This window comes from Phalacrocorax aristotelis, chromosome 18 (genome assembly GCF_949628215.1).
Source record: "Phalacrocorax aristotelis chromosome 18, bGulAri2.1, whole genome shotgun sequence".
In the NCBI taxonomy this organism is placed as follows: domain Eukaryota; kingdom Metazoa; phylum Chordata; class Aves; order Suliformes; family Phalacrocoracidae; genus Phalacrocorax; species Phalacrocorax aristotelis.
The window spans coordinates 8,562,707-8,583,018 of NC_134293.1; positions in this window are offsets into that span (position 1 = coordinate 8,562,707).

Sequence of the window (20,312 nt, forward strand, 5' to 3'; positions counted from 1 at the left end):
CATGCAGTGTCCTTGGGAGGGCAAAGGGCAGAAATCGGCCACATTCTAGTGCTGCTTCCATGTTATATCCAGCAGGATGATGGGTGAACAATGTTGAAGGGGCCTCCAGTCATCGCCTTTACTGACATCACGTGTGGGATCCCTTAGCTGAGGGAGGGAGGGATCCTGGACAGGGAGCACCGGAAGGAAGACCTCACATTCCAGCAGAAAGGAATTTGCTTATATCATATGTTCCTTTTTATCTTTTTTTTTTTTTTCTTTTTCAGGGGAGCTACCAGTCTTTCTGAAAGAAAAATTCTCTAGCTGTCAGTCAGGGGACTGCAGGACTTGGTCTTGCTTTCCAGTTTTGAGCATTATAGCTATAATTTACACTTGCAAAATAACACTAAGGCTGAAATACCCAACGTCTGTTTCAGGATGCGGTGCTTTTTAGTCTTAATTTGTCCTACAGTATGGGTCTTTTCTCATGTTTTCATACCACACAGAATGCTGTGGTATCTAAATGCCTTTGAGTCCTTCTCTTTCATAAAATTACCCCAGCTCCCCTCAACTAGTGACTTTGACCAGAGCCAGGAACAGTCATGACTGTTGAAAGTCAGTCCCAGGCTCTCTGAGTGACAAAACCAAATTGGGGAGTGATTTTATTTTATTTTATTTTCAAGTGAGGGGTTTATTTACTTGCCTGGGAGCCTGGGGCATAGCCAAAGAGAGACCTGAAAGTGTTCATGGCCCCAGTTCATGCCAGCTGTGCTAGACAGTGCTGCTGCCTTATATTAGAAAAACTCAATGATTAAAAAGACACAGCTAGATATATCTAATTTAATAAGATACAGCCCATGTGGATCATAAAAGGGAGATCATAGCTGATTAAAACTGCATGAATTGTTTTAAGTGCATTCCTCAATTTTTAGACTAGAACAAAGGAGATGACCTGATTTATCCTGGAATATGGAGATAGATAAGAGCAACTACCTCGACTAGACTTTTCCTCTGCCAACTCAGGATTGTATACTTTAAAAACTAGTCTGGACAAACACTAGCTCTGCGCCAAGCAGCAATGTTTCCATCACTTCCCTTGGAAGATTATTCCATACGCTAATAGATCTTGTTGTCAGGACGCTTTTTCTTACAGTTTAAATCATTCACCTCAAAACATTAAGGAACTGAAGCAAGAGTCTAATGGGTTCAGTTTATTCCCATGTGCCTTGCTCCTCTGCAGTGTCTCTAGGGTGTAGCCATGGTACGTGGAGCTGCTGCTGCTGAGCCAGATTATCAAGTGTTTGGGAAGACTTTGTATGAAATGGACTGCTCTGAAAAGCCAGGGTAAAGACTGGTTAAAAATTGGCTTTTGGACAGAAAACAGAGGATGTCACAGCCAGGAAACAGTCCAGGATGGGGAGGTGTGGCAAGGGTCAATTTTAGCTAAGCTTTTGTTTCCCTTATACATAAAAGTGGTCTTCACCCATTCTGGGCTTGAAACCAATTGCTGTTCATGCAAAAGGAGACCGAAGAGAGAAGGTTTTTTCACTAATACCAGAGCAGTGCTTGACTGTGCTGGTGAGATGCTGTATTGAGTTGACCTGTCCGTGTGTTGGCCCTTATCCCCAGTCAGTTCGCCTGTATTCTGTGGGCTTTGTGGTGCGGGACCGTCATCCTTACACACTGTGGGTTATCTGTAAATAAATAAAACCAAAACAGAAGCAGTTTAAATAAGCTGCCTTAATGTATTGGTTTGATAAGGGATTTATGGGACTGTGTCCACTCATGTGAATTGGCACAGCTCCGCTAACCAAATTAGGGCTGTACAGATTTACACTAGCTGAGGATATGGCTCGTTGCGTTTAATATACTAGGAACTCTTGGGCCAAAAATAGCCATGGATACCTTGAAAGGAAATGCCATGTGAAATGCTGACTGAGAACAAGACTGCTGGGAGGAGGGGAGTGTTGGTGGTGACTAATACTCTATGGCCATCTGCACAAATTGGCAGCTGTAAAGTAAAAGCAACGAGGTTATTGCACTATATATATATTGAAGCATTAAGTGCAAAGCATGTGGATATACTGTATGGAAGCATTCAGCATTAATCAGGGGGGAATGTGAAATAAAACACTTAGGCTATTGTGTGCGGTTTTAGTTCCCTTATTATGGGAAGTGTGCCGCACATTTGAGAATGCAGAAGGGGCAGTGAAGGGCAACCGAAGTTATTCAGGGATTTGGGGAACGAATTATAAAGAAAGATTAGCTAGGCTTGGCCTCTATAACTTTGAAACAAGAATTGTTGAGCTGAGCAGCTTGCTTAGGCAGGGTGATACTGAATTGGAAGCTCAGGAGAGTAAGACCTTACCCAAGCTCTTTGACCGGCTGGCTGGAAAAAGCACCATGAAAGATTTGGAGGGTGCAGCACCATCTCAGTGTGCTCAGGCTGACCCTGAATTGACATGTGGGATTTGAGTGCAGGGATAGATGAAAGCACAGGGAGTTTAGACACCTGAGTTTCATTCCACTTTTGAAGGTGGAGGATACCTTTATGGTGAGGGAACAGAGAGGAGGTAGGGCCATGGCGCTGCTGAAGCATCAGTGGTGCTAGCTTTCACAAAGGCGCTCCCCATTTCTATTTTGTTTGCTGAAGTCTGTCGTTCTCAGGATTTAAAAAGGATGACCTGCAGGCCTGGCATCAGGTGTGTTTTTATTTTCAGCATGTCTTGGCTTTCATTGTGATATTTCTAGCTGGGTTCTCTGGAAAACTTTTTGGAGAATCTGGCCTGGTTTAGCCTTTCTGTATTGAGGACCTATTTTCAACCCTCCCTTAGTATCACTGGGGATTAAACCAGGACAGTTAACCTGCCTATGGTATCCCAGATCACTCATCTGTACAACAAGGGCAAAGATGAGTTTGCAATACCTTAGGGATATGGATACTTGTGGCCATCTCCACGCATGTGGAATTTGTGGCTTAACAAATATCTGAAAAGGGATTCGAGGTCCTTGGGTTAAAGGCCCATACCCTGTAAAACACCACATTATGATTATTATATTCCTCCTCATTGATCAGCTGTCAGGGAGACAGACTCCAGTGCCACTTCACTGATGAAATGGCAGCAATGCAAATCCTAGTAGTGCTGCTCCACAGAGCAGCTTGCAGTAATACTGCCGAGTGCAGCTCCAGTAATTGCCTGGCAGTGATACAGGCGGTAGTGCTGCTCCATTGATCAGCTGCTCGTCACCGAGGCTCCAGCCATGCTCTGCCGATTGCTCAGCACCACTGTGGGCTCCAAAGCTGCTTTGCAGACCCAGCAGCATGGGAGACTCCAGGAGATCCTCATCTACCTGGTGGAAGTCCTGCCCCGAGAGCTGTGTTCAGGCTCTATAAATGGGGCCTTGATGATTTATTTGGTCTCCCAACTGATTTTCTTCTCAGCCATAATGGAAAATACTGTGCTAATGCAAAGTTCCTCTACTTGAAAGCCCAAGGCTCACAGCCTGTTATTCTGAGTAATTGCCGCAGTCCCCAGCCCTCTGGTCTCCCATCCAGTTCATGTGCCTCCTAGTAAAGGTGTCTCTTGCAGAAGCGCGTGGGTGTCTTGGGGTGTGTGTGTACTTGCAGTAATTCCCGTACCGCTCCACGGTCAGACAGGAGTAAGTGTTTAATAATAATGGAAATACAACAGTGTCTGCAAGTGAATCATTCCTTAGCGTTTCAGTGGCTGGGGGTGAGAGGTGGAAAGGAAGTTGATCTGAAATGCAGCCAGAACACGCCGTTGGTATTTTAGCAGAGGACTCCCTAAAAAATGTGCCCCTTTCACCTGGCTCGTTGCTCCCGAGGAACAGGAAGCATGCTGCTGAGGGAGGCAGGCACGCGAAGTAACTGAGCAACACGAGATGAGTTGGCACGAGCTAGTTTTCACGGTGTGCCGCTGGAAAAGGAATAGGTGAAGGTGTTGATCTGTCGCACCGCACAGTGGCCAGTCCCGCTCATCCCGGCTGGCCCCCTTGGGGTGTGCATCTGTTGCTGTTTTGTACGGGTGGGGAGGGACTGGGACCGCACCCCTCAGGGTTCTTACTTTCATTCTTTTTTTCTTCTCTTTACCCGGGGTGACTATTTCTGAGTTCAGCAAAGCTTATGCATAATAAAGGGAAGCCCAGACTTTTACTGTGGGGGACATCCACCAAAACCAGCCCTTTATCTTCTCCTGGGGTTAACACTGATGAATGTACTTCATGGTTAGCTTCAGGTGTCTGGTCTTTACTCAGTGTTGAGGGTTTTTTCTGGTTTTTTTTTTTTTGGTGGGGTTTTTTGGGGGGTTTTTGTTTTGTTTTTTTAACCCCAGGACAGTTCAAATGTGTTAATTACCCTGAGGTAAAGTAGATGTCTTTTAACGTGAAGGCTACCTCTGCATATGTGAAATATTTAACACTTGGTATGCTGAGACTTGCTCTTCAAAGTATTTTTGTTAGCTTCAGGGGTAAATAATGTTTGGCAAGGATGATTTAGTAGGCACCAGAGAGAGGGTGCCTTCACACAAGGAAATCACTAAAACACCCCTCCAATTTGCAAACTCATTTCAATATACCCTGTGCATCTTGTTCTACCACGCTGCTGAAGCGTGGAAAGTGCAAAATGGAGGCAGATACTAAGAAGCTAATTTTATCTTGTAAATTTTGTTGGCGTTCTTTAATAGGTATCAGATATTCTATTGGCATTTATAGAAAGAAAACTGGTTGATTAGATTGTAGATGTGTGATTGGGTTAAATCCCTGGCGTATTCTTTACAAACCAATTCCTGGTTGATTTGGTTACATGAGGTAAAGCCTTAGGTGACGGGTCCCCAGCATTGAAGCTCTGTGGAAAACTTTAGTCTACTTGACGAAAGGCTGTTCCACAACACAGAGGTCTTCTGAATCTTGGTGTAACTGCAATGCTGAATGCTTTGGTTTTTTAGAATAAGAAAAAAAGCTAGAATTAGTGCCATAATAAAGCTGACAACTTAAATGAAAACTAAAAGGAAATTAATTTCTGGGGATTTTTTTTTTTTTGATCTACAGTTCCCAAGAAGAGCTCTTTTTTTATGGTTCAGAAATTCAAATACTGGAAAACTCTGGGGTTTGGCCAAAATACTTTTGTTTTTAGGCATTTAGTTTTCAGGAAAAATAGGGCAAAAATTTTCCACACAAACCAACACTTTTCACAGCCTCTCATGTTTCCTTGGAAATTTTCCTTCTAATTTGTTTCTGTTGGAGAACTCGGGCTCCACCCCCCGCCCCCAGGGGAAGGATCCACAGCCTACCTGACTCGAGTCCTCAAAAGCAGGCTAATACAAAGTTACTCCACTTAACGGTGGTTCTGTGGGCAGAGAAGGGTTATCGTTAGTGCAAGCACGTCACGGATATTCCTGTGTGCCCTTAGCCCTTCTTTTCCTAAATCTCTACCTTAGCACACTCCTTCTCAACATTCTGCAGCTACCAGGTAACGGTGACTCGTGGACATCTGATGAGCGCTGTGCGTGGCTTGCTCTGCACTGAGCCGTGAATAGAAATATGTTATGGCTTCTGCTAGAAAGCTCACTCTTCAGTTGGCTCAGGCTTGCGGGTGTACCTCAGGGGTTCCCAGCAAGCTACCGAAAAAGGTGCCTCTCAGTCCCGTTCCACAAGGCGAAGCTGGCTCAGACAATGAGGAATGAGAGAGGATTCATATTCTCAAAATGGTAGCTTTGCATTTCTGGAAGCCGGAGGGTAAAGGAAGAGCCAGGAAGGAGTATAAAGAAAAGAGAGGATTGCTTTTGCTGGGAAAAGGTACTTTGCAAGCAAAAATGGTGGCAGTCCCCAAAAGCTTTACATCTGTAGTTTTCCTACAGGAGTTAAGGCTCCAAGGAGTTTCTACTTTTAGTTGCAAGGTAAAGTGAGTATTATGTATGGAGATTTGCAGAAGTCACACTGTCCCCGTGTGATTTCCATTGCTGAAGTAGGGCTGCGGGGATTCCCAGGTGTGGATTTACCTGGGAGCTGGGAGGCAGGAGGGGCAGACTGCCTCCCTCGTCCTCTGCTGGTGCAGAAGTGACCGTCTGCTTGCAAGTGCCCCTCTGTCCCTGCTGCCATCCTTGTTACGGCTACGCCTGGCCCTGAATGCTGAGGTTTCATTGCCTGGGTTCCCTCTATGCTCCTTTGGCTTTATCCTGTTAGGCTCCAACTTCCAAAGTGTATTCAGATGTTTCTCAAAAGCACCAAGATGCCCTATTTTTACAGAAAATCAATGGGGTTTAGCTATTAAGTGCTTTCACCTGAGCCTTTTGAAAATGTCCCCCATAAATTACAAAACAAAAGCAAAAACTATGTGTGAGCCAAGGGTTTACAAACTGTGTTCATCCGTAGGACTAGCACCAAGAAGTCAGAAGGTGCATAAGGACACATCTCACAGCAATGAGCTACATCAATGGATGTAAGGGATTATCTCTGAGCTGTAATTTCCACAGAGAAAAGTTCACAATGGTCTTAAAACGTTTATTCTCACAAAGTGAGTGTGCTGCAGAAGCAAAACTCTCAGCCTTTTAATGTCTTGTATAATTAAGGACCACTTTATTTTCTCTTTTTATTAATGACTTACCTTTAATGTTAGTCCGATGACACAGTTGTGTAATTTAATGTGAAATGTATTATTCAGCTAGCTGCCGCCTTACAGAAAGGTTTTGACAGGCTGTAATGGTTTTGGTTTCAAGACAATAAACCATTTCTTTCACAAATGCTGGGAAGAAACTTGAAGGAAGTGAGGTGGCTCTTTTAGTAGTTTGATGGGATTAAATTTTTAAAAGAAAGTGTTAACTGAAGAAAAAAAAAATACAGTAAAGGACCTATCATAGCAAAGGCAAATTAGTTGTTCAGCTCCCAGTTCAGAGGAAGCATTTAAGCGTATGCTTAAGTCTCACTGGAGACTTGCCTCAATGAAGCTTATGCTCTCTTGACTAAAGACTGAGTTAAAGCAATTATTTACCCTTTGCATACTGAAATTTGTAGAAAGAGAGCATCTTTTATTAAACCAACATTTTGTAAGGCACATCAGCATGTTCTTTGTCTTATAAAACGCCCATTGGAGTCAGCTGAAAGTTAGCAGTTGCTTTAAGTTAAACAAATTCAAAAGTGCTCCCATGGTTTTGTTGAACTGGGGGGCAGAAATATTAATAACTAAATGGGTTACATGAAGAGGTTTCCTGTAGGAGCAAACGATTTGATTCAGTGACCCAGTCCTAAATTCCATTTGCTGAAGCAAAAACATCGTATAGGGAAAAAAATGAGTTTGTTTGTTTGTAGTCCTGTGTTTTTTATTTTCTTCCAACTGAGCAAAAATGTGGAATCTTTTTCAAGTGCCATTTTCTTAGGAAACAGAGCCAGTGCAGTCAGTCTGTCGTGCTCAGTGACTTCGGATCTGATGGCTGATTTCTTCCAAACTGGAAGGAGGTTTCAGAAGAAAGCTAGCTCCTGCAAGTTCTGTGAGAAGAGGTTCCTGGGCAAAGGCACCTGCCTAGACCCAGGTCAGGGTCTCCCATGAGAACCTCAACAGCGAGGCACCAGGGCATCCACAGCGACACAGACTGCAGGGATACCTGAAACATGGTAAAACCCTGGTGGGAACTAGCGCTCAGGCCAAGGCACGTACCCAGAGGCCATAGGTCTCCTTCGTGCAGGGACTCTCCTAGTTTATTTCGCCAGTGTTGAAGCTGGCTCTGCTATGCACCATCTCAGTCACTGGCATTGAGATCTCATTTTTGTACAAGCAAGAGGCTTATTTGTATCTATGCAAAACCGTATTATTATATCTATCCCCGCCTGCGTGACAGGGACAAATTTCCAAAAGAGAGTGCTTAAAAGCAGTGCTTGCCATCAACCTGTTTAGGTGCACATACTGCTTTTTGGAAATCCAAGTCTTTAGCATTGTATGTCACTCCTCTCTAACACCCAAGCTTTTCTAAAACCCAAGTTTTCCGTATAAACCTGGTCCTAGAGTATCCAACCATCCCTGGAGTACTGCCTGCATATGATCCAGCAGCCTTGCCCACAGAGAGGGGTGTATTATTGGTTTTATGGTCAGACTAAAGGAGTGAACAAAGGTGTGCAGAGATATTAACTGAACACAGGCATCTCTAGCAGAAGGCTAGTGCTTAAACCACAAGGGCTTCCTCCCTGCAAAAAGCAAATAATTTGAAGGTAAGCACGTAAAGGGGGCAAAAAGAGGTCTGCACTGAAGACTGGTGTTTGCTCCCTGCCCTGCAGGTGATCTCAGCAGCCTTTCCAGGGCCTTGGAAGTCCTTCCATAGCTAGATACCAGGTAGAGGGGGAGGCCATGGAGAGGAGTTTGTTTCATGTCCCATCTACATTAGGCAACACTGATATGCTTAAATTATGATCTTGCAATTAAAAACTGTATTAAAATCTTCTGCTGGTTCTGGAGTGGGAAGCTGTAGTAAATCAGATAGCTACATGGAGACTCTTAGACAAGTTACGAATTATTCATAACCAATTATGCAAATTCCTCTGGAGCTGTAATAGTAAAAAACATCCCAGAGCCCTGTACAAAAAGTGGGTTGGTTTGGTTACCCCCAGAGAAGGAGAAGCACTATTATTGTTTAAGTCTAGTCTGTAAATGTGTTAATGGATCCACTCTGAAGTATCTGAAGGGAGAAAGAACAGACGCAACCTATTAACTGCCCATGTCCTTGTAATCATCGAATAAATTGACTTTTATTGTATCCAAAAGTAAGAAATCTTCTGGGATAAAAAACCTTTTGCTACTTGGCTGCTGATAATTGGAATCAACAACTCAAGGAATTAAGGAGGCTAGATCAGCTACATGCTTTTAAAATGATTTGTAGCTGATGTATTGCCAGTTATGCACTCTATGGGCTAATCTCTAATTGTATTTTCATGTATGGTTCTGGACTGAGTGGGTGATTTATTTGACACACGGTTTGATCTACTCATCGCTAGGCCTTAATATACAGGATTTACCATTCCAGATCAAGCTCTTTGTCCAACAAGTCCAATCCTCTGCCTTTAGTAGTGGCTAAAACTACGCTTCTATGGAAGTACCCTTTGCTGAAGCAGAAAACAGGCAGAAGGGGTCACTTGCTGCTGAAAATGGTGATTGCAGGCATGATTCCTGATGGCACTGGGGCTGTTTTCACTGTTGAGCTTCAGACAGCACTGCTTGGGACCTGAGCTCTCTGTGCAAGCCATAGAGACCCATGGCACTTTCCAAGACCACTTCAGAGCCATGAAGTAGTTGTCTTTGTCAGCTGCTTGTGAGCCTCAAAGCAGAAGCCAACAGACAGTATGAAGACCCTCATGTTTTGAGGGAACCTGTGGCTTAGGCACCAGTTCAGAGGCCAGGAAACTGTTAGCTAGGTCTGCTTTGGGAGACATTGAATCAGTTACTCTATCTCTCTGAACTTGTTTCCACCCACTCTTCTTGCATAATTAGACTGTAAGCTCTTCAGGGCAGGGACCATCTTTTTATAATCTGTTTTGTGTAACACCTAGCACAATGGGGTGCCAGTCTCACCTGAGGCCTGCAGGCACTGCTCTGTTATAGATAATTAGTATTTTTTTAGGCACCACTGTAGTACAAATAACCAGGGTGTTTTGTTGTTGTTGTTTATTCTTGGCCAAATCCTGCTTGCAAGCTGAAGGCACGCAGCAGTCAAAGCTGCAGCTGATGCACAGTGGACTTTGTGGCATAGGCTGAGTTTAGAGAAGAGCGAATACTCATGTGAGCTTATGGTGATGATGGCAGGACTCTGCAGACCTCTGCTTTACTCCTAGCTCAGCCGCTGGTTCCCAGCTCGCTTTCAGCTAACCTCTTCATCACTTTTCACCAAAGTTTCCTTTCTATGAAAAGTGTAACTAATGACCACCTCCTTTATAAAGGGCTTTGAGAGCTTTGGCTACAGACAGTGAGTTTCAGCATAAATTGTAAGAAATTAGATATGGCAAATCCTGTTTAATTCTTGCTTACACTTGCATAGGCAGGAGGATGTTTTTATAGCACTTCTGTAACATGCCGTGCTCTGGATGGGCAAAAGCAGGGAGAAACACCAGAAATTTGAGTGCCAAAGTGTGTGTGTTTTCATCTGACCAGCCGTGTGTGCATATGCTCACGTGCCTGAGAAATGCTTTTTTTAAAAAAAAAAAATATTCACAGAACTGTTCTTTGTTTCCTTAATCTCACCGTAGATGGTTTCCTTTTTGCATGCCCATTCTGTAATTCCCCCAGTAGACATCTGTCAGGAATACACAAAAACTAGCACAGCTTTGATGCAACAACAGAATCCTGGAAACTAATCAAGAAAAAAAAATTGCCCTTGTAAAACTGGGTCTGTAATTATTATGGGAGCCAAGATATCGAGATAATAAGGAGACAGCCCTAAATAACTGGGGGGAATTACAGAAGGTAATAATGTACTGCACCACTGCCAGACAGAGTTAGACAGACAGAACGGCTATGGGTTTTGGCCTGGTTTCTGCATTGTGTTAGGGCTGCTGCGTTGCTGCCAGACTGAGGAAGGAGTGCGAGGAGAAGGGCCGTGCAGCCCTCCTGCCTCGGGCTACGCCTTCCTGGGCGGCACTGGAGGATCTGCGATTCGTCACTCCGCTCACCCTGCAGCCTGTTGAGGCTTCAGCGCTGCCTCTCACCTAAAGGCTAAAAGGGGCTGCTATCGCAGCGGCCAGAAACCCGCTGTGATTTCAGGGACCAGCTTTTCCTTCCCATGTCTGCCTGGACGTGACATCTCCTACCCACGAGATGATCCATTCTGTGTCAACAAACCTGCCTCGAATGCAGACATCTCAGCAGTTTCCCCTCCGCAATGATACTGGCGTGGTACCCAGCGATGCAAAATAGGCAAAGGGTTACCAAAAAAAAGAAAGCAGAACTGTTGCTGTCTCTGAGGGAGGGAGTGTCAGCTCGGCTTTGCTGGTTATGGTAAACTGTTGTACACAAGCTCACATCCTCAAACAAGAAACCCTGTGCCAGAAAGTCCATGTAGCCTTGGAAAACAGATGGTGTGGGAGCGAGCTAATCAGGAGTGGTTGCCCTGTTGCATTTGTGTGTTGCCAGAAGAGTCAAGCCAAGATCACGTTGCTTTCTTTCGCAGCCACCTTCAGCAGGGCAGGAGAAGCTGGGTAAATTAGCCTGCAGAGGAAATTTGCTCGGTGCTGCTACAGCTAGTCTGTTTCCAGTACCAGAGTGAGCTTGTTGAAAGCTGGCATGGGCATCCTAACGCTGCGGTGTAGACATATCCTTTGGGTGTAATAACAATAGAAAGATGAGATATGTAGTTTTCAGAGGTTTTGGAGCAATAGTGTGTTAAGATAATACAGGCAATCAAGCTCAAAATATATCTGGTGGTGGTTTCTAACCCTACTGGTATTTCTCCTCGGGGTTCTCTGTGTTAGAAGAGACCAAGGGCATGTTTTAAAGTACGCAGAACCCACAACCAGGAGTAAAGATTTCCAAGGATCTTAGCACTCATTTAGGCAAACAAAAATCAGTCTGTGGTACAAAGCTGCTCCGCAACCTGGGGGCTGAACTCATTTAGAAATTCAGTGTTTACGTGCTGTTGATTTACTAGTCAGTAAGACAAGATCTTTGAATCCTTTTCAGCAAAGCAAATGCTATTTAAAGACACAAATGCACACTCATATTATTAAATTTAATGTTTCTATTTTACAAGGGTGTTCTAACTCCAGCATGGGGACATAGAGCTGTTATCCCTACAGGCTGACTTCAGTCCTCAAAACTGAATCTTAAACAGCAACCTCTTCACTCTCCCACTTAATACTCTGTGCCTTCCTTAAATAGAAGAAAAAACATGAGTTTCAGATGTGTGAGCACTGGAAATCCCAGTAAAGCCGAAGAGTCACCCTGTATAGCAGCACTTTCCAGGGACACTTATTACCTCTCCTCTAATGTCCTGGTACTCAGTAATTGTAGGAACATAGCATGCTACTGCTAAGTGTTTTTAAATTAGGGTTTTAAAACTTCTCCTGTGGCTACCCCTGTTGATTACAAATCTGGTTTTTTTCCCTACCGAGACCCAGAGTTTTGGCTCCAGCACCCTCATCAGTTGTAATTACTGTGTCCTTTTACATGGAAAATGTGATCAACTTCAGCTTGTCTGAGCTGCTTCATCCATCTGCACCTGTGGCTATGGAGGGAATGGCTCATGCTGGAAATTCTGACTCTATCAGAATGGCAATTATTAATCTAGGAACTGCATTAAAAATATCTGTCTTTTTATTAGTATTATTAAAAGAAGTCTTATTTTTGATGACCTGCAAATCACTTGTCATGTTAATTCCAATGTAAGGTATAAAACTCCTCCTTTAGTTTGAATCAAAATCATGTGTTTTTAAAGACATGGGAATATAGTTGATGAATGAATGTGGTTGACTGAGGGTAAATATGGCCAGGGTAAGTGCTTTCACTCCCTGCTCTCTTTGAATCCTGTTTAATTCACAAAGAAAAATAGCAATACAGTATCCTTATGCATCTTTGGATTTCCATGGCCTTTCTGATTTTGCTAAGTACAAGTGGCTTTTGCAGCCTAAGAGTTTGAGATGAGCTTGATGGGGCATTATGTGGCACACAACTGTCAGTAATAACTCTGCCTATGTCCTGTGTCCTACTGCAGCTCACACCAGGTTTGAATTCTTCTGTGGCTTCAGTTTCAATAAGAATTTCTCTCAATCGGGCCAGGAGGAACAACTCTGAAGGTCTGCTCTTTTAAATGACTGTTTGGCTGCTGCTTTAGGTACTTCAAATGAGAGTAAAAAGACAAAAGTTCACTGTCTCTGTGCTCAAACACGGGGAGAGAGGGATCAGGAACAATTCCCAAGTCTCACAGCAGCCCTGGAAAGGCTGCGTGTCTCCTCTTCCTCTGCAGCATGTGTCCCCCTGGCCTAAGACCCATCCTCAGATTAAACCTGTCCAAGGAGCTAGGATGTCCCTGTGCAGCGGTCCGATCAAGCACCAGCTTGCATTGGTGGACCTTGTTTCAGTTCCCACTGCTCTGCCTGCATCTCTGCAGTCATCCCAAAGCCCTGCAAACATCCCATGTTTGCAAGCCTCAGAAATCCGCTTGCACAGAGGAGAGGTTGGGCACAAATGCTTCTTTTGCAATAACAAGCTTGTCTTTCCACCAGTTCTGCCTGGGTGGCACAGTAACCACAGGCCCTCATCATTAGCAACAATTGGTGGGTCCCAGATTTAGCACTGTCACCACAAACCCTGCTTTTTGCTCGAGCGGTCTCCAACTTTAGCAAGTGGCAACTCCCTTAATTACACATTTTTATCTCCTCCACCCTGGCTACTGCACTTGGGGCTGGGGGAGGGGCGGAAAGAGCAAAAAGAAGAAATCAAATGGGGAAAGCTAATTTAAGTACCTGGGCACAGGGAGCACTGCAGTCTATCTTATGGGCTATAGCATAACTCTGTTCTCTGTAGCATGATTTTAGCAGAAGCCCTGGCCAAATGATTTTTCCTTTCTATTGGGGCTGCAGCTTAGGGCTGTATTTTGGAGCTTCTCCCTATCCCCAGCTTTTTCTTCCTGCTCAGGAAGGTTTATTTTGTGACTCCCCTTCTCTGGCCCAGTTTGGGGTGACCCCGGCTTTGCCTTAAGCCCACCACCGTCTCCTTGGGCAGCCTCCTGTCCCGGCCAGGGGCTTTCCAGGTCCCTTGTTCTTACCTGCTCCTCTTTCTTTTTCCTTTGCTGCCCCCTATCCCCCAGCCTTACTCTGCTGCCGAGCACATAAAACTGTAATTTGCTGCATAGGCATAAAATACTGTGAACTGCTGCACCTTTTGCACATGGATAGGTCAAAAAGAAGTGTAGCAATTTGCTTGAACATGTGCACAGGCAGTATTAATGCAGATCAGTTGCAAGAAATAACGTAATACAGATTTGCCAACGTATGTATTGCATAAATGCTGACAGGTGCTGACAGAAGTGTGTGCGTAAACATTTAATAGCACTGTTAATTCATAGCACAACAGTTGCTGTTGGCATCGTTTGGAATTTATTATATTTTGCTATTTATTCCTAGTCAGCTTGTTGTCCATCATCCTCACAGATGGCATGTCTACCGCGATTCCTTCCTCCTAAAATTTGCATGATGCTTTTCCTGGGAGCAAGGCAGGGTGGCTGATAGCTCAAGTTGTGCATGCAGACTCCAAAGCCTCCTTTCTTGTTCAATACAAGCCCACTTCATGTCTGTGAAGAATTCCCCTAATCTCTTTATATCATAATTGCTCTCTGTGAATAGGGGGGAATAAATATTTCATTCCCTTATAGATGTGTTTCCCTTTTCTGTTTTTCTTTTCTAATCTACTCAGATTGTCATGGTGAAAACCTGGCCCCACTGAAGGCAAAGGCGAAACCACCACTGATTTTACTTCAACAAATCTTCACCTTAACTGACTCTGCCTAAAAGTTAGGTGTCTAGTCCAAGATAATCATCTAGGCTCCTTTTATAGTCCCTGTCGAAAGATACTGGCACCTCCAGCATCAATTCACCCTACCCATCTCAGATAGCTATCTTGGGATGGGATGAATAGCCCTCCAGAGGTGCCAATTTCTCTCTCCATTCACTAGAGCAGAGGATGAAAGTTTGAACTTAAACTCACTTTGAGGTGGCTGTGTGTCAGTTGTGAGTGACAGGGGTGACTCCTTGCAAAGTGGTGGCACTCCCTCTACCCCTGCCAGAGTTGGGGGCTCCAGTGGGATGTCGACATGCTGCAACATTGCAAATGTTTATAGCTGGATCAAAACTTGTGTGCGATTTCTGCCATGGCCTCAGGTATTCCCCTGCGAATGACACTCGGGTGGCCTTGGGCAGTGCTTTGCTCTGGCCGCCTGCTGGCATCACTGCGTTAATCCGTGACAGATTTCAGAAGCACCACAAGAGGTGTACATATATGCTGAGCAGCGTTCTGTGTTTTGCCAAGGGAAAAACTGAACCATCGTGTAGGTTTCAGGTTTTGCTTTTCTCAGTGGAAAAACTGGACACTATCAAATGACATGAGCAGCTTTCCAAAAACATTTTCTTTCCAGCAGTGAGCGAGAGAGGAGTTTTTTCGCTATTAATCTCTCAAGGTACACAGTAATCAGTCATGTTTCAGGTATGAGGGACGGTAAATGTCTGCTTGGGGGTCTGTCGTGGTTTAACCCCAGCCGGCAACTCGGCCCCCAACAGCTGCTCACTCGCTCCCGCTGGTGGGATGGGAGAGAGAATCAGAAGGGTAAAAGTGAGAACACATGTGGCTTGAGATAAGAACGATTTAATAATTGAAATATAATAATAATAGTAATGGAAAGGAATATAACAAAAGGAGAGAGATACAAAACCCAAGAAAGATAAGCGATGCAAATGAAAAACAACTGCTCACCACCAAGTGACCGATGCTCAGCCAGTCCCCCAGCAGCAGCCACCCTGGCCAGCTTTCCCTGAGTTTATATGCTGAGCATGACGCCATATGGTATGGCATATCCCTCTGGCCAGTTGGGGTCAGCTGTCCTGGCTGTGCCCCCTCCCATCTTCTTGTGTGTCTCCAGCCTTCTCAGTCAGCAGAGCATGAGAAGCTGAAAAGTCCTTGACTTAGTGTAAGCACTACTTAGCAACAACTAAAACACCAGTGTGTTATCGACATTATTCTCATACTAAATCCGAAACACAGCCCTGTAGCAGCTACTAGGAAGAAAATTAACTCTATCCCAGCTGAAACCAGGACAGGGTCTCAGTGCATGTCTGCTTATGCTGGTCATCAGAAGCGTGGGAGTTCTGAATGAATGAGTATGTGTGATAGCCTCTAAGATATGCTCCTGACTTTTTTCCCCCTAAATTGAGGATGCTGGCAAGGAGATACTGCTAACAAGGACAGTCTCTGAGGAGGTGACTGCCTAATGGGGTTCATTCCTTTAATTTCACCAGGAGCTCCATAGGAATTGCAATGTACCTCCTGGTTGCGGTGGGGGTTGTGTTTGTCTTGTTGTACACAACCTGGTTGTGGGGGTGTCGCTGCCAGGCTACGTGGCCATAGGTGCAGAATGACAGCCTTAAAAGCTGCTGGGATGTCCTACTGACAAATGGGAGGGAGAGAAGTTTCTTGGCTTTAACAGAGTGGCCACATAGGAAAAGTCAACACAGAGAAGAAAATGAAACCTTTGTTCCTCTGAATTGTGAAAATTATTTCATCTGTAGGTGTAAATTGATGAGGAATATTCTGATTTATCAGGTAAGGATCTGGTCTAACGTGCAGTAAAAGCTTCAAGTTTTGGCTGTAACTCAGGAGTTAGTCCTTTAGGTAGTCACATAGGAGGTTTTGCAAGGGGATCAGAAGGTAGGGCTCTTGGGAACCCCAGGAAAAATAAACATAACCCAAAAAGCTGTGAGAGATTATGTGACAGCCTCTGGTGAATGAAAAGTGACTGAACACCAGGTTTTTCTCTTTCACAGCCATAAAAACCAGGCTAAGGAGGCTGTCCATTACATCTCTTCTATGGTATCACTCCCCGTGTTTGACATAGCTCACATGATCTACGAACTGGGGCCTGGTTTTGATTTAGCACTGTTTATTAACCTAACGGTGCTGACATATTTTAGTGCAACATATAAAATCTAAGGCTTTTTCTTAAGCTGAGGAAATGAGGTTATGTGACATTGATCCAAAATGGAGGGGAATATTTTAGGTTTCACTTTAACAGACAAGGGAACAGAGACAAGGGAAATGCAGTCCTTCTCCTGTCCTCCCTGCCAAGTCCTCTGCAAATGGGGCAGGAATACCAGGATTCAGTGGAGTCTAGTGCACATTTAAAACGAGCTGTAAATAGCTTTTGATCATTTTGTCATGTGTGTGAAAGACACTAAGAATTAGTTTAAAATTTTAATTGAGGCAGTAAGAAAATCAAAATAACAGGTCTGCTTGAGTACTCAACCCGTGTCCAGGTCTGAAAACAGCTGGACACAAATGTCCTGTGGCTACACTGAAGTTACAGGACCTTGTCCCCGTTATATGAAAAAGGAAACTGAGGCCAGAGTGGGGGTGAATGGTGAGTCTGATGTTATGGCAATTCAATGGGGAGAAAAGACATTGGTCCTGCTGATTTTGGGGCCTCGGGGAATCCCACCAGTGCTAGAAATGTCAGTTAAGGATAGCTGATTAAGGAAATCTGGAGCTTACTGGTACAAAATAGCGATCTGCAGACAGGCAATGACAGGCCATTAATAGACCTAGCAATATGGATTTGCATTAACTGTTTGGAAGTATTTTGTAAGCCCATTGGCCGCATGTCAAATCACTAAGCTGGTGCATTGTTCCAACATCAGCGTTACTGTCGTTGGTGTGAGTCCAGAGTTGTTGAGGTTGTGCAATACTACCAAGTCCTTGCTTTTCTCCAGGTTACCTTTTGAATGGAGGTCCTTTCCTTGATTTTGATAACAGCTATTAAATTTGGCTGCACCCACTCAACAGTGCAGTGCTTCTCAGAAATAGGGCAATGGTTGTGTAACTTCCATTCACACGTCCATATAGAGCAGTTAATTTCCATTATTGAGGTTTCCCAACATCATAACAGAGTTGCATTAATGTGGCTTATCTGTGATAACCAGTGCAAACTAGTGCAGAAAAATCCATGAACCGAGCCAGTCCTGTTTAATTCAATCTGGTGACTGAACATTACACCATTATACGCCACCAGCATTGCTTCGGGGTGTAGCTGCACCATGTCTCAGCTTCCTGCTCCTCCCCACACCATTCCTCTCCTGACCTGTGCCGTGGTGCTTACTCTGCTTCGGTGACTACTGGCTGTATTCTGATCCCTATATTTGTTGGAGTTGCCTATAGCAAGTTACCACGATCAGTTACTCTGTGATCTGAGTGATCTGGGTTGTAATTTCACCAAATTCTCCCTATTCTCACCATGACTGTGTGGTTGCCCATTTTTCTCCTGCAGCTGGCCCAGAAGCTCACCGGTGCATCTCTCCCTTCCCATCACTCCAGTCACCCTATGAAGAAGGGCTGAAGGAGCTCACACAATGCCCCGTCTAATCTTGCTGCTAGCTGACGGTTCTCCTCCTCCTCCTCTCATTTATCCCAAATCCCTGCTTTTTCAGATCACTTCATTTCCTCCTGCTTTCGGTTTTTAAGCCTTCTCTTATGTGACTTACTGTCTAGAACAGATTCCGTCTGTACTTCTCTCCCCTTTCAAATCCTTCCTTAAACCACAGCCACTTCAGCAAGTCCTCCTTTTCAAAGACAGTAATCCCCATTTATGCCGTAGCCCACAAACATTATCTGGTGTCATGTCAAGCATGTGTACATCCTCTAAGGTAGTCTGGTGATGTTCCTGAGAGAGAGCAGAGCTTCTAAATCCCTTTGAAATGTAATAGAAATCAGGCACCTAATTCTCTTTGGTTTAAAGATCCCTGTTCTCCTGTGGCAAGGTGTGTGTATTGATCTAGGTGATGTGCTACAGTACCACTGTACAAGCCTATGTGAGTTTTATATTGAACAATTAATCATTTGAATGCACAGCAATGTGTGAGATAAGAGCATGTGCCCAATATTAAGATGGGCTGATTTAGATGTGTCTCGTGGGGCTGGTTCTTGCTCGATTGCTCGTTTCCAGATGTGAATTTTGAGACTGGCAGAGCTTGCAATTGCTGTGTCTGTCTTCTGTTAAGGATCCCCCATAGTCAGTACCGATATCTCTGTATAAGTGGGATTACTCCCAGTGGTGTCAGCAGCAGTAGGACTGTAGATGGTTTGCTTCTTGGTTACTTGCTGTGAAACATGTTTGCTGTCAGCCATATCTGCCAAGTAGGTGAATTCCCTCTGTTCCCACCAATGCTGTTGCTGTGAGAGCCCTGTACAAAAGGTGACCTTGAGCATCATGGAAATGTCAGGAATATTGAGCCTGCTACGTTTCTCAAAGGGAAGGAGATCAGAGTTGGCATTTAAGCGGAGGGTGGTATGGTCATAAAGTAATTTAGGACTGGGGCTAGACATGGGTGTGACTGTAGGATAATTGTGTGGATTGTTGCCCAGTGGGCAGAGCAGAGAGAAGTAATTCAAGCGATGGTGGGTCTGCTCTTACATCCCTGAGAGAGGAGACTGTTCACACAGGGACCACCAGCCATCCCACATTTGGCTCACTTCTGCTTTTATTAAACTCAGTGGTAAAATTTCTGTGGGGAGTCTGTCAGGTCCTAAGTCCTAAGCACTTTTGAGAACTTGCAGCCCCCCAGTTTTTGATACGTTAAGTTTGTTCCTCATGTTGTGTTTTAATTCCCAGGAGCATCATTAGGAGCAGCCTGTGGGTAGATGGGAGTCTTGTGTTTCTTCCTGGTGCAGCTCCCAGGTGACTTTGCCTGATAAAAAGTGCTACCCAAGTAAATGTAAACTGTCAGTCACGGTCAGTCCTTAATGAGAACTTCTGGTAGATTCAGCTCAATTAGAAACCCACTTTGAGGGGGAAAAAAAAATCTACCGTGTCAATGTTTATCCAGTAGAGTAAAATGCAACGGTCCTGGGAAGGAGCCGTGGTCTGCAGACTCAAGCCGTGCTCAGCTCCACCCCCCCCAAGCAATAGCTGACAGCAGATCCGACACAGCATGTTTTCAGGATACGTTCTCCCCCCATTAAAAAGATGAAAGGTAAGAGAAGGAGAGGAGGCTAATTCTGATCAATTGCCAAAATCATAAAATGCAGAGAAAGAGGGGAAGAAAGCTGTTGTAAATTACTCCGTGAGTCCATGCTGGAGCTGGGGATTAAACCCAGGTCTGCAAAATTCCAGTCAATTACTGCGAGCATGAGGCCACTTGCATGTGCTGACTCCCCGCTCCAGGTACTCCTCTTCTGAAGCAGCGAAGCTGCTTGCGAAGTGTGAGAGTGGCAAAATTTGGGCTAGTCAGCAATGCTTTTCTAAGCAATGCAATTCATGCGGGCCCTTGAGTAACTACTGACGGCAGGATCACGTACCCTCCTGCTACGTTGCATGCTGGAGCCATTTAAGAAATCCCTCAGCCTTGTGAGCTCCTGGGCAGAGTTACTGCACTTGGTTAGGCTGAGCGGGGTTCACTGGCTGTAGTTTATGCAAGCCAAGTGGCGAATGAGTGACTGGAGAGGATGAAGAGCGAGGGAGGACAGGCTTTCCATTACAGAAGATCTGGATTTATTTCCATTCATTCATTGCAAGTCAGAATCCATTCTCTTCATTTTTATTCTTCCATGCTGTGACACCTTTAAAATCCATGGTACATTTAACTTT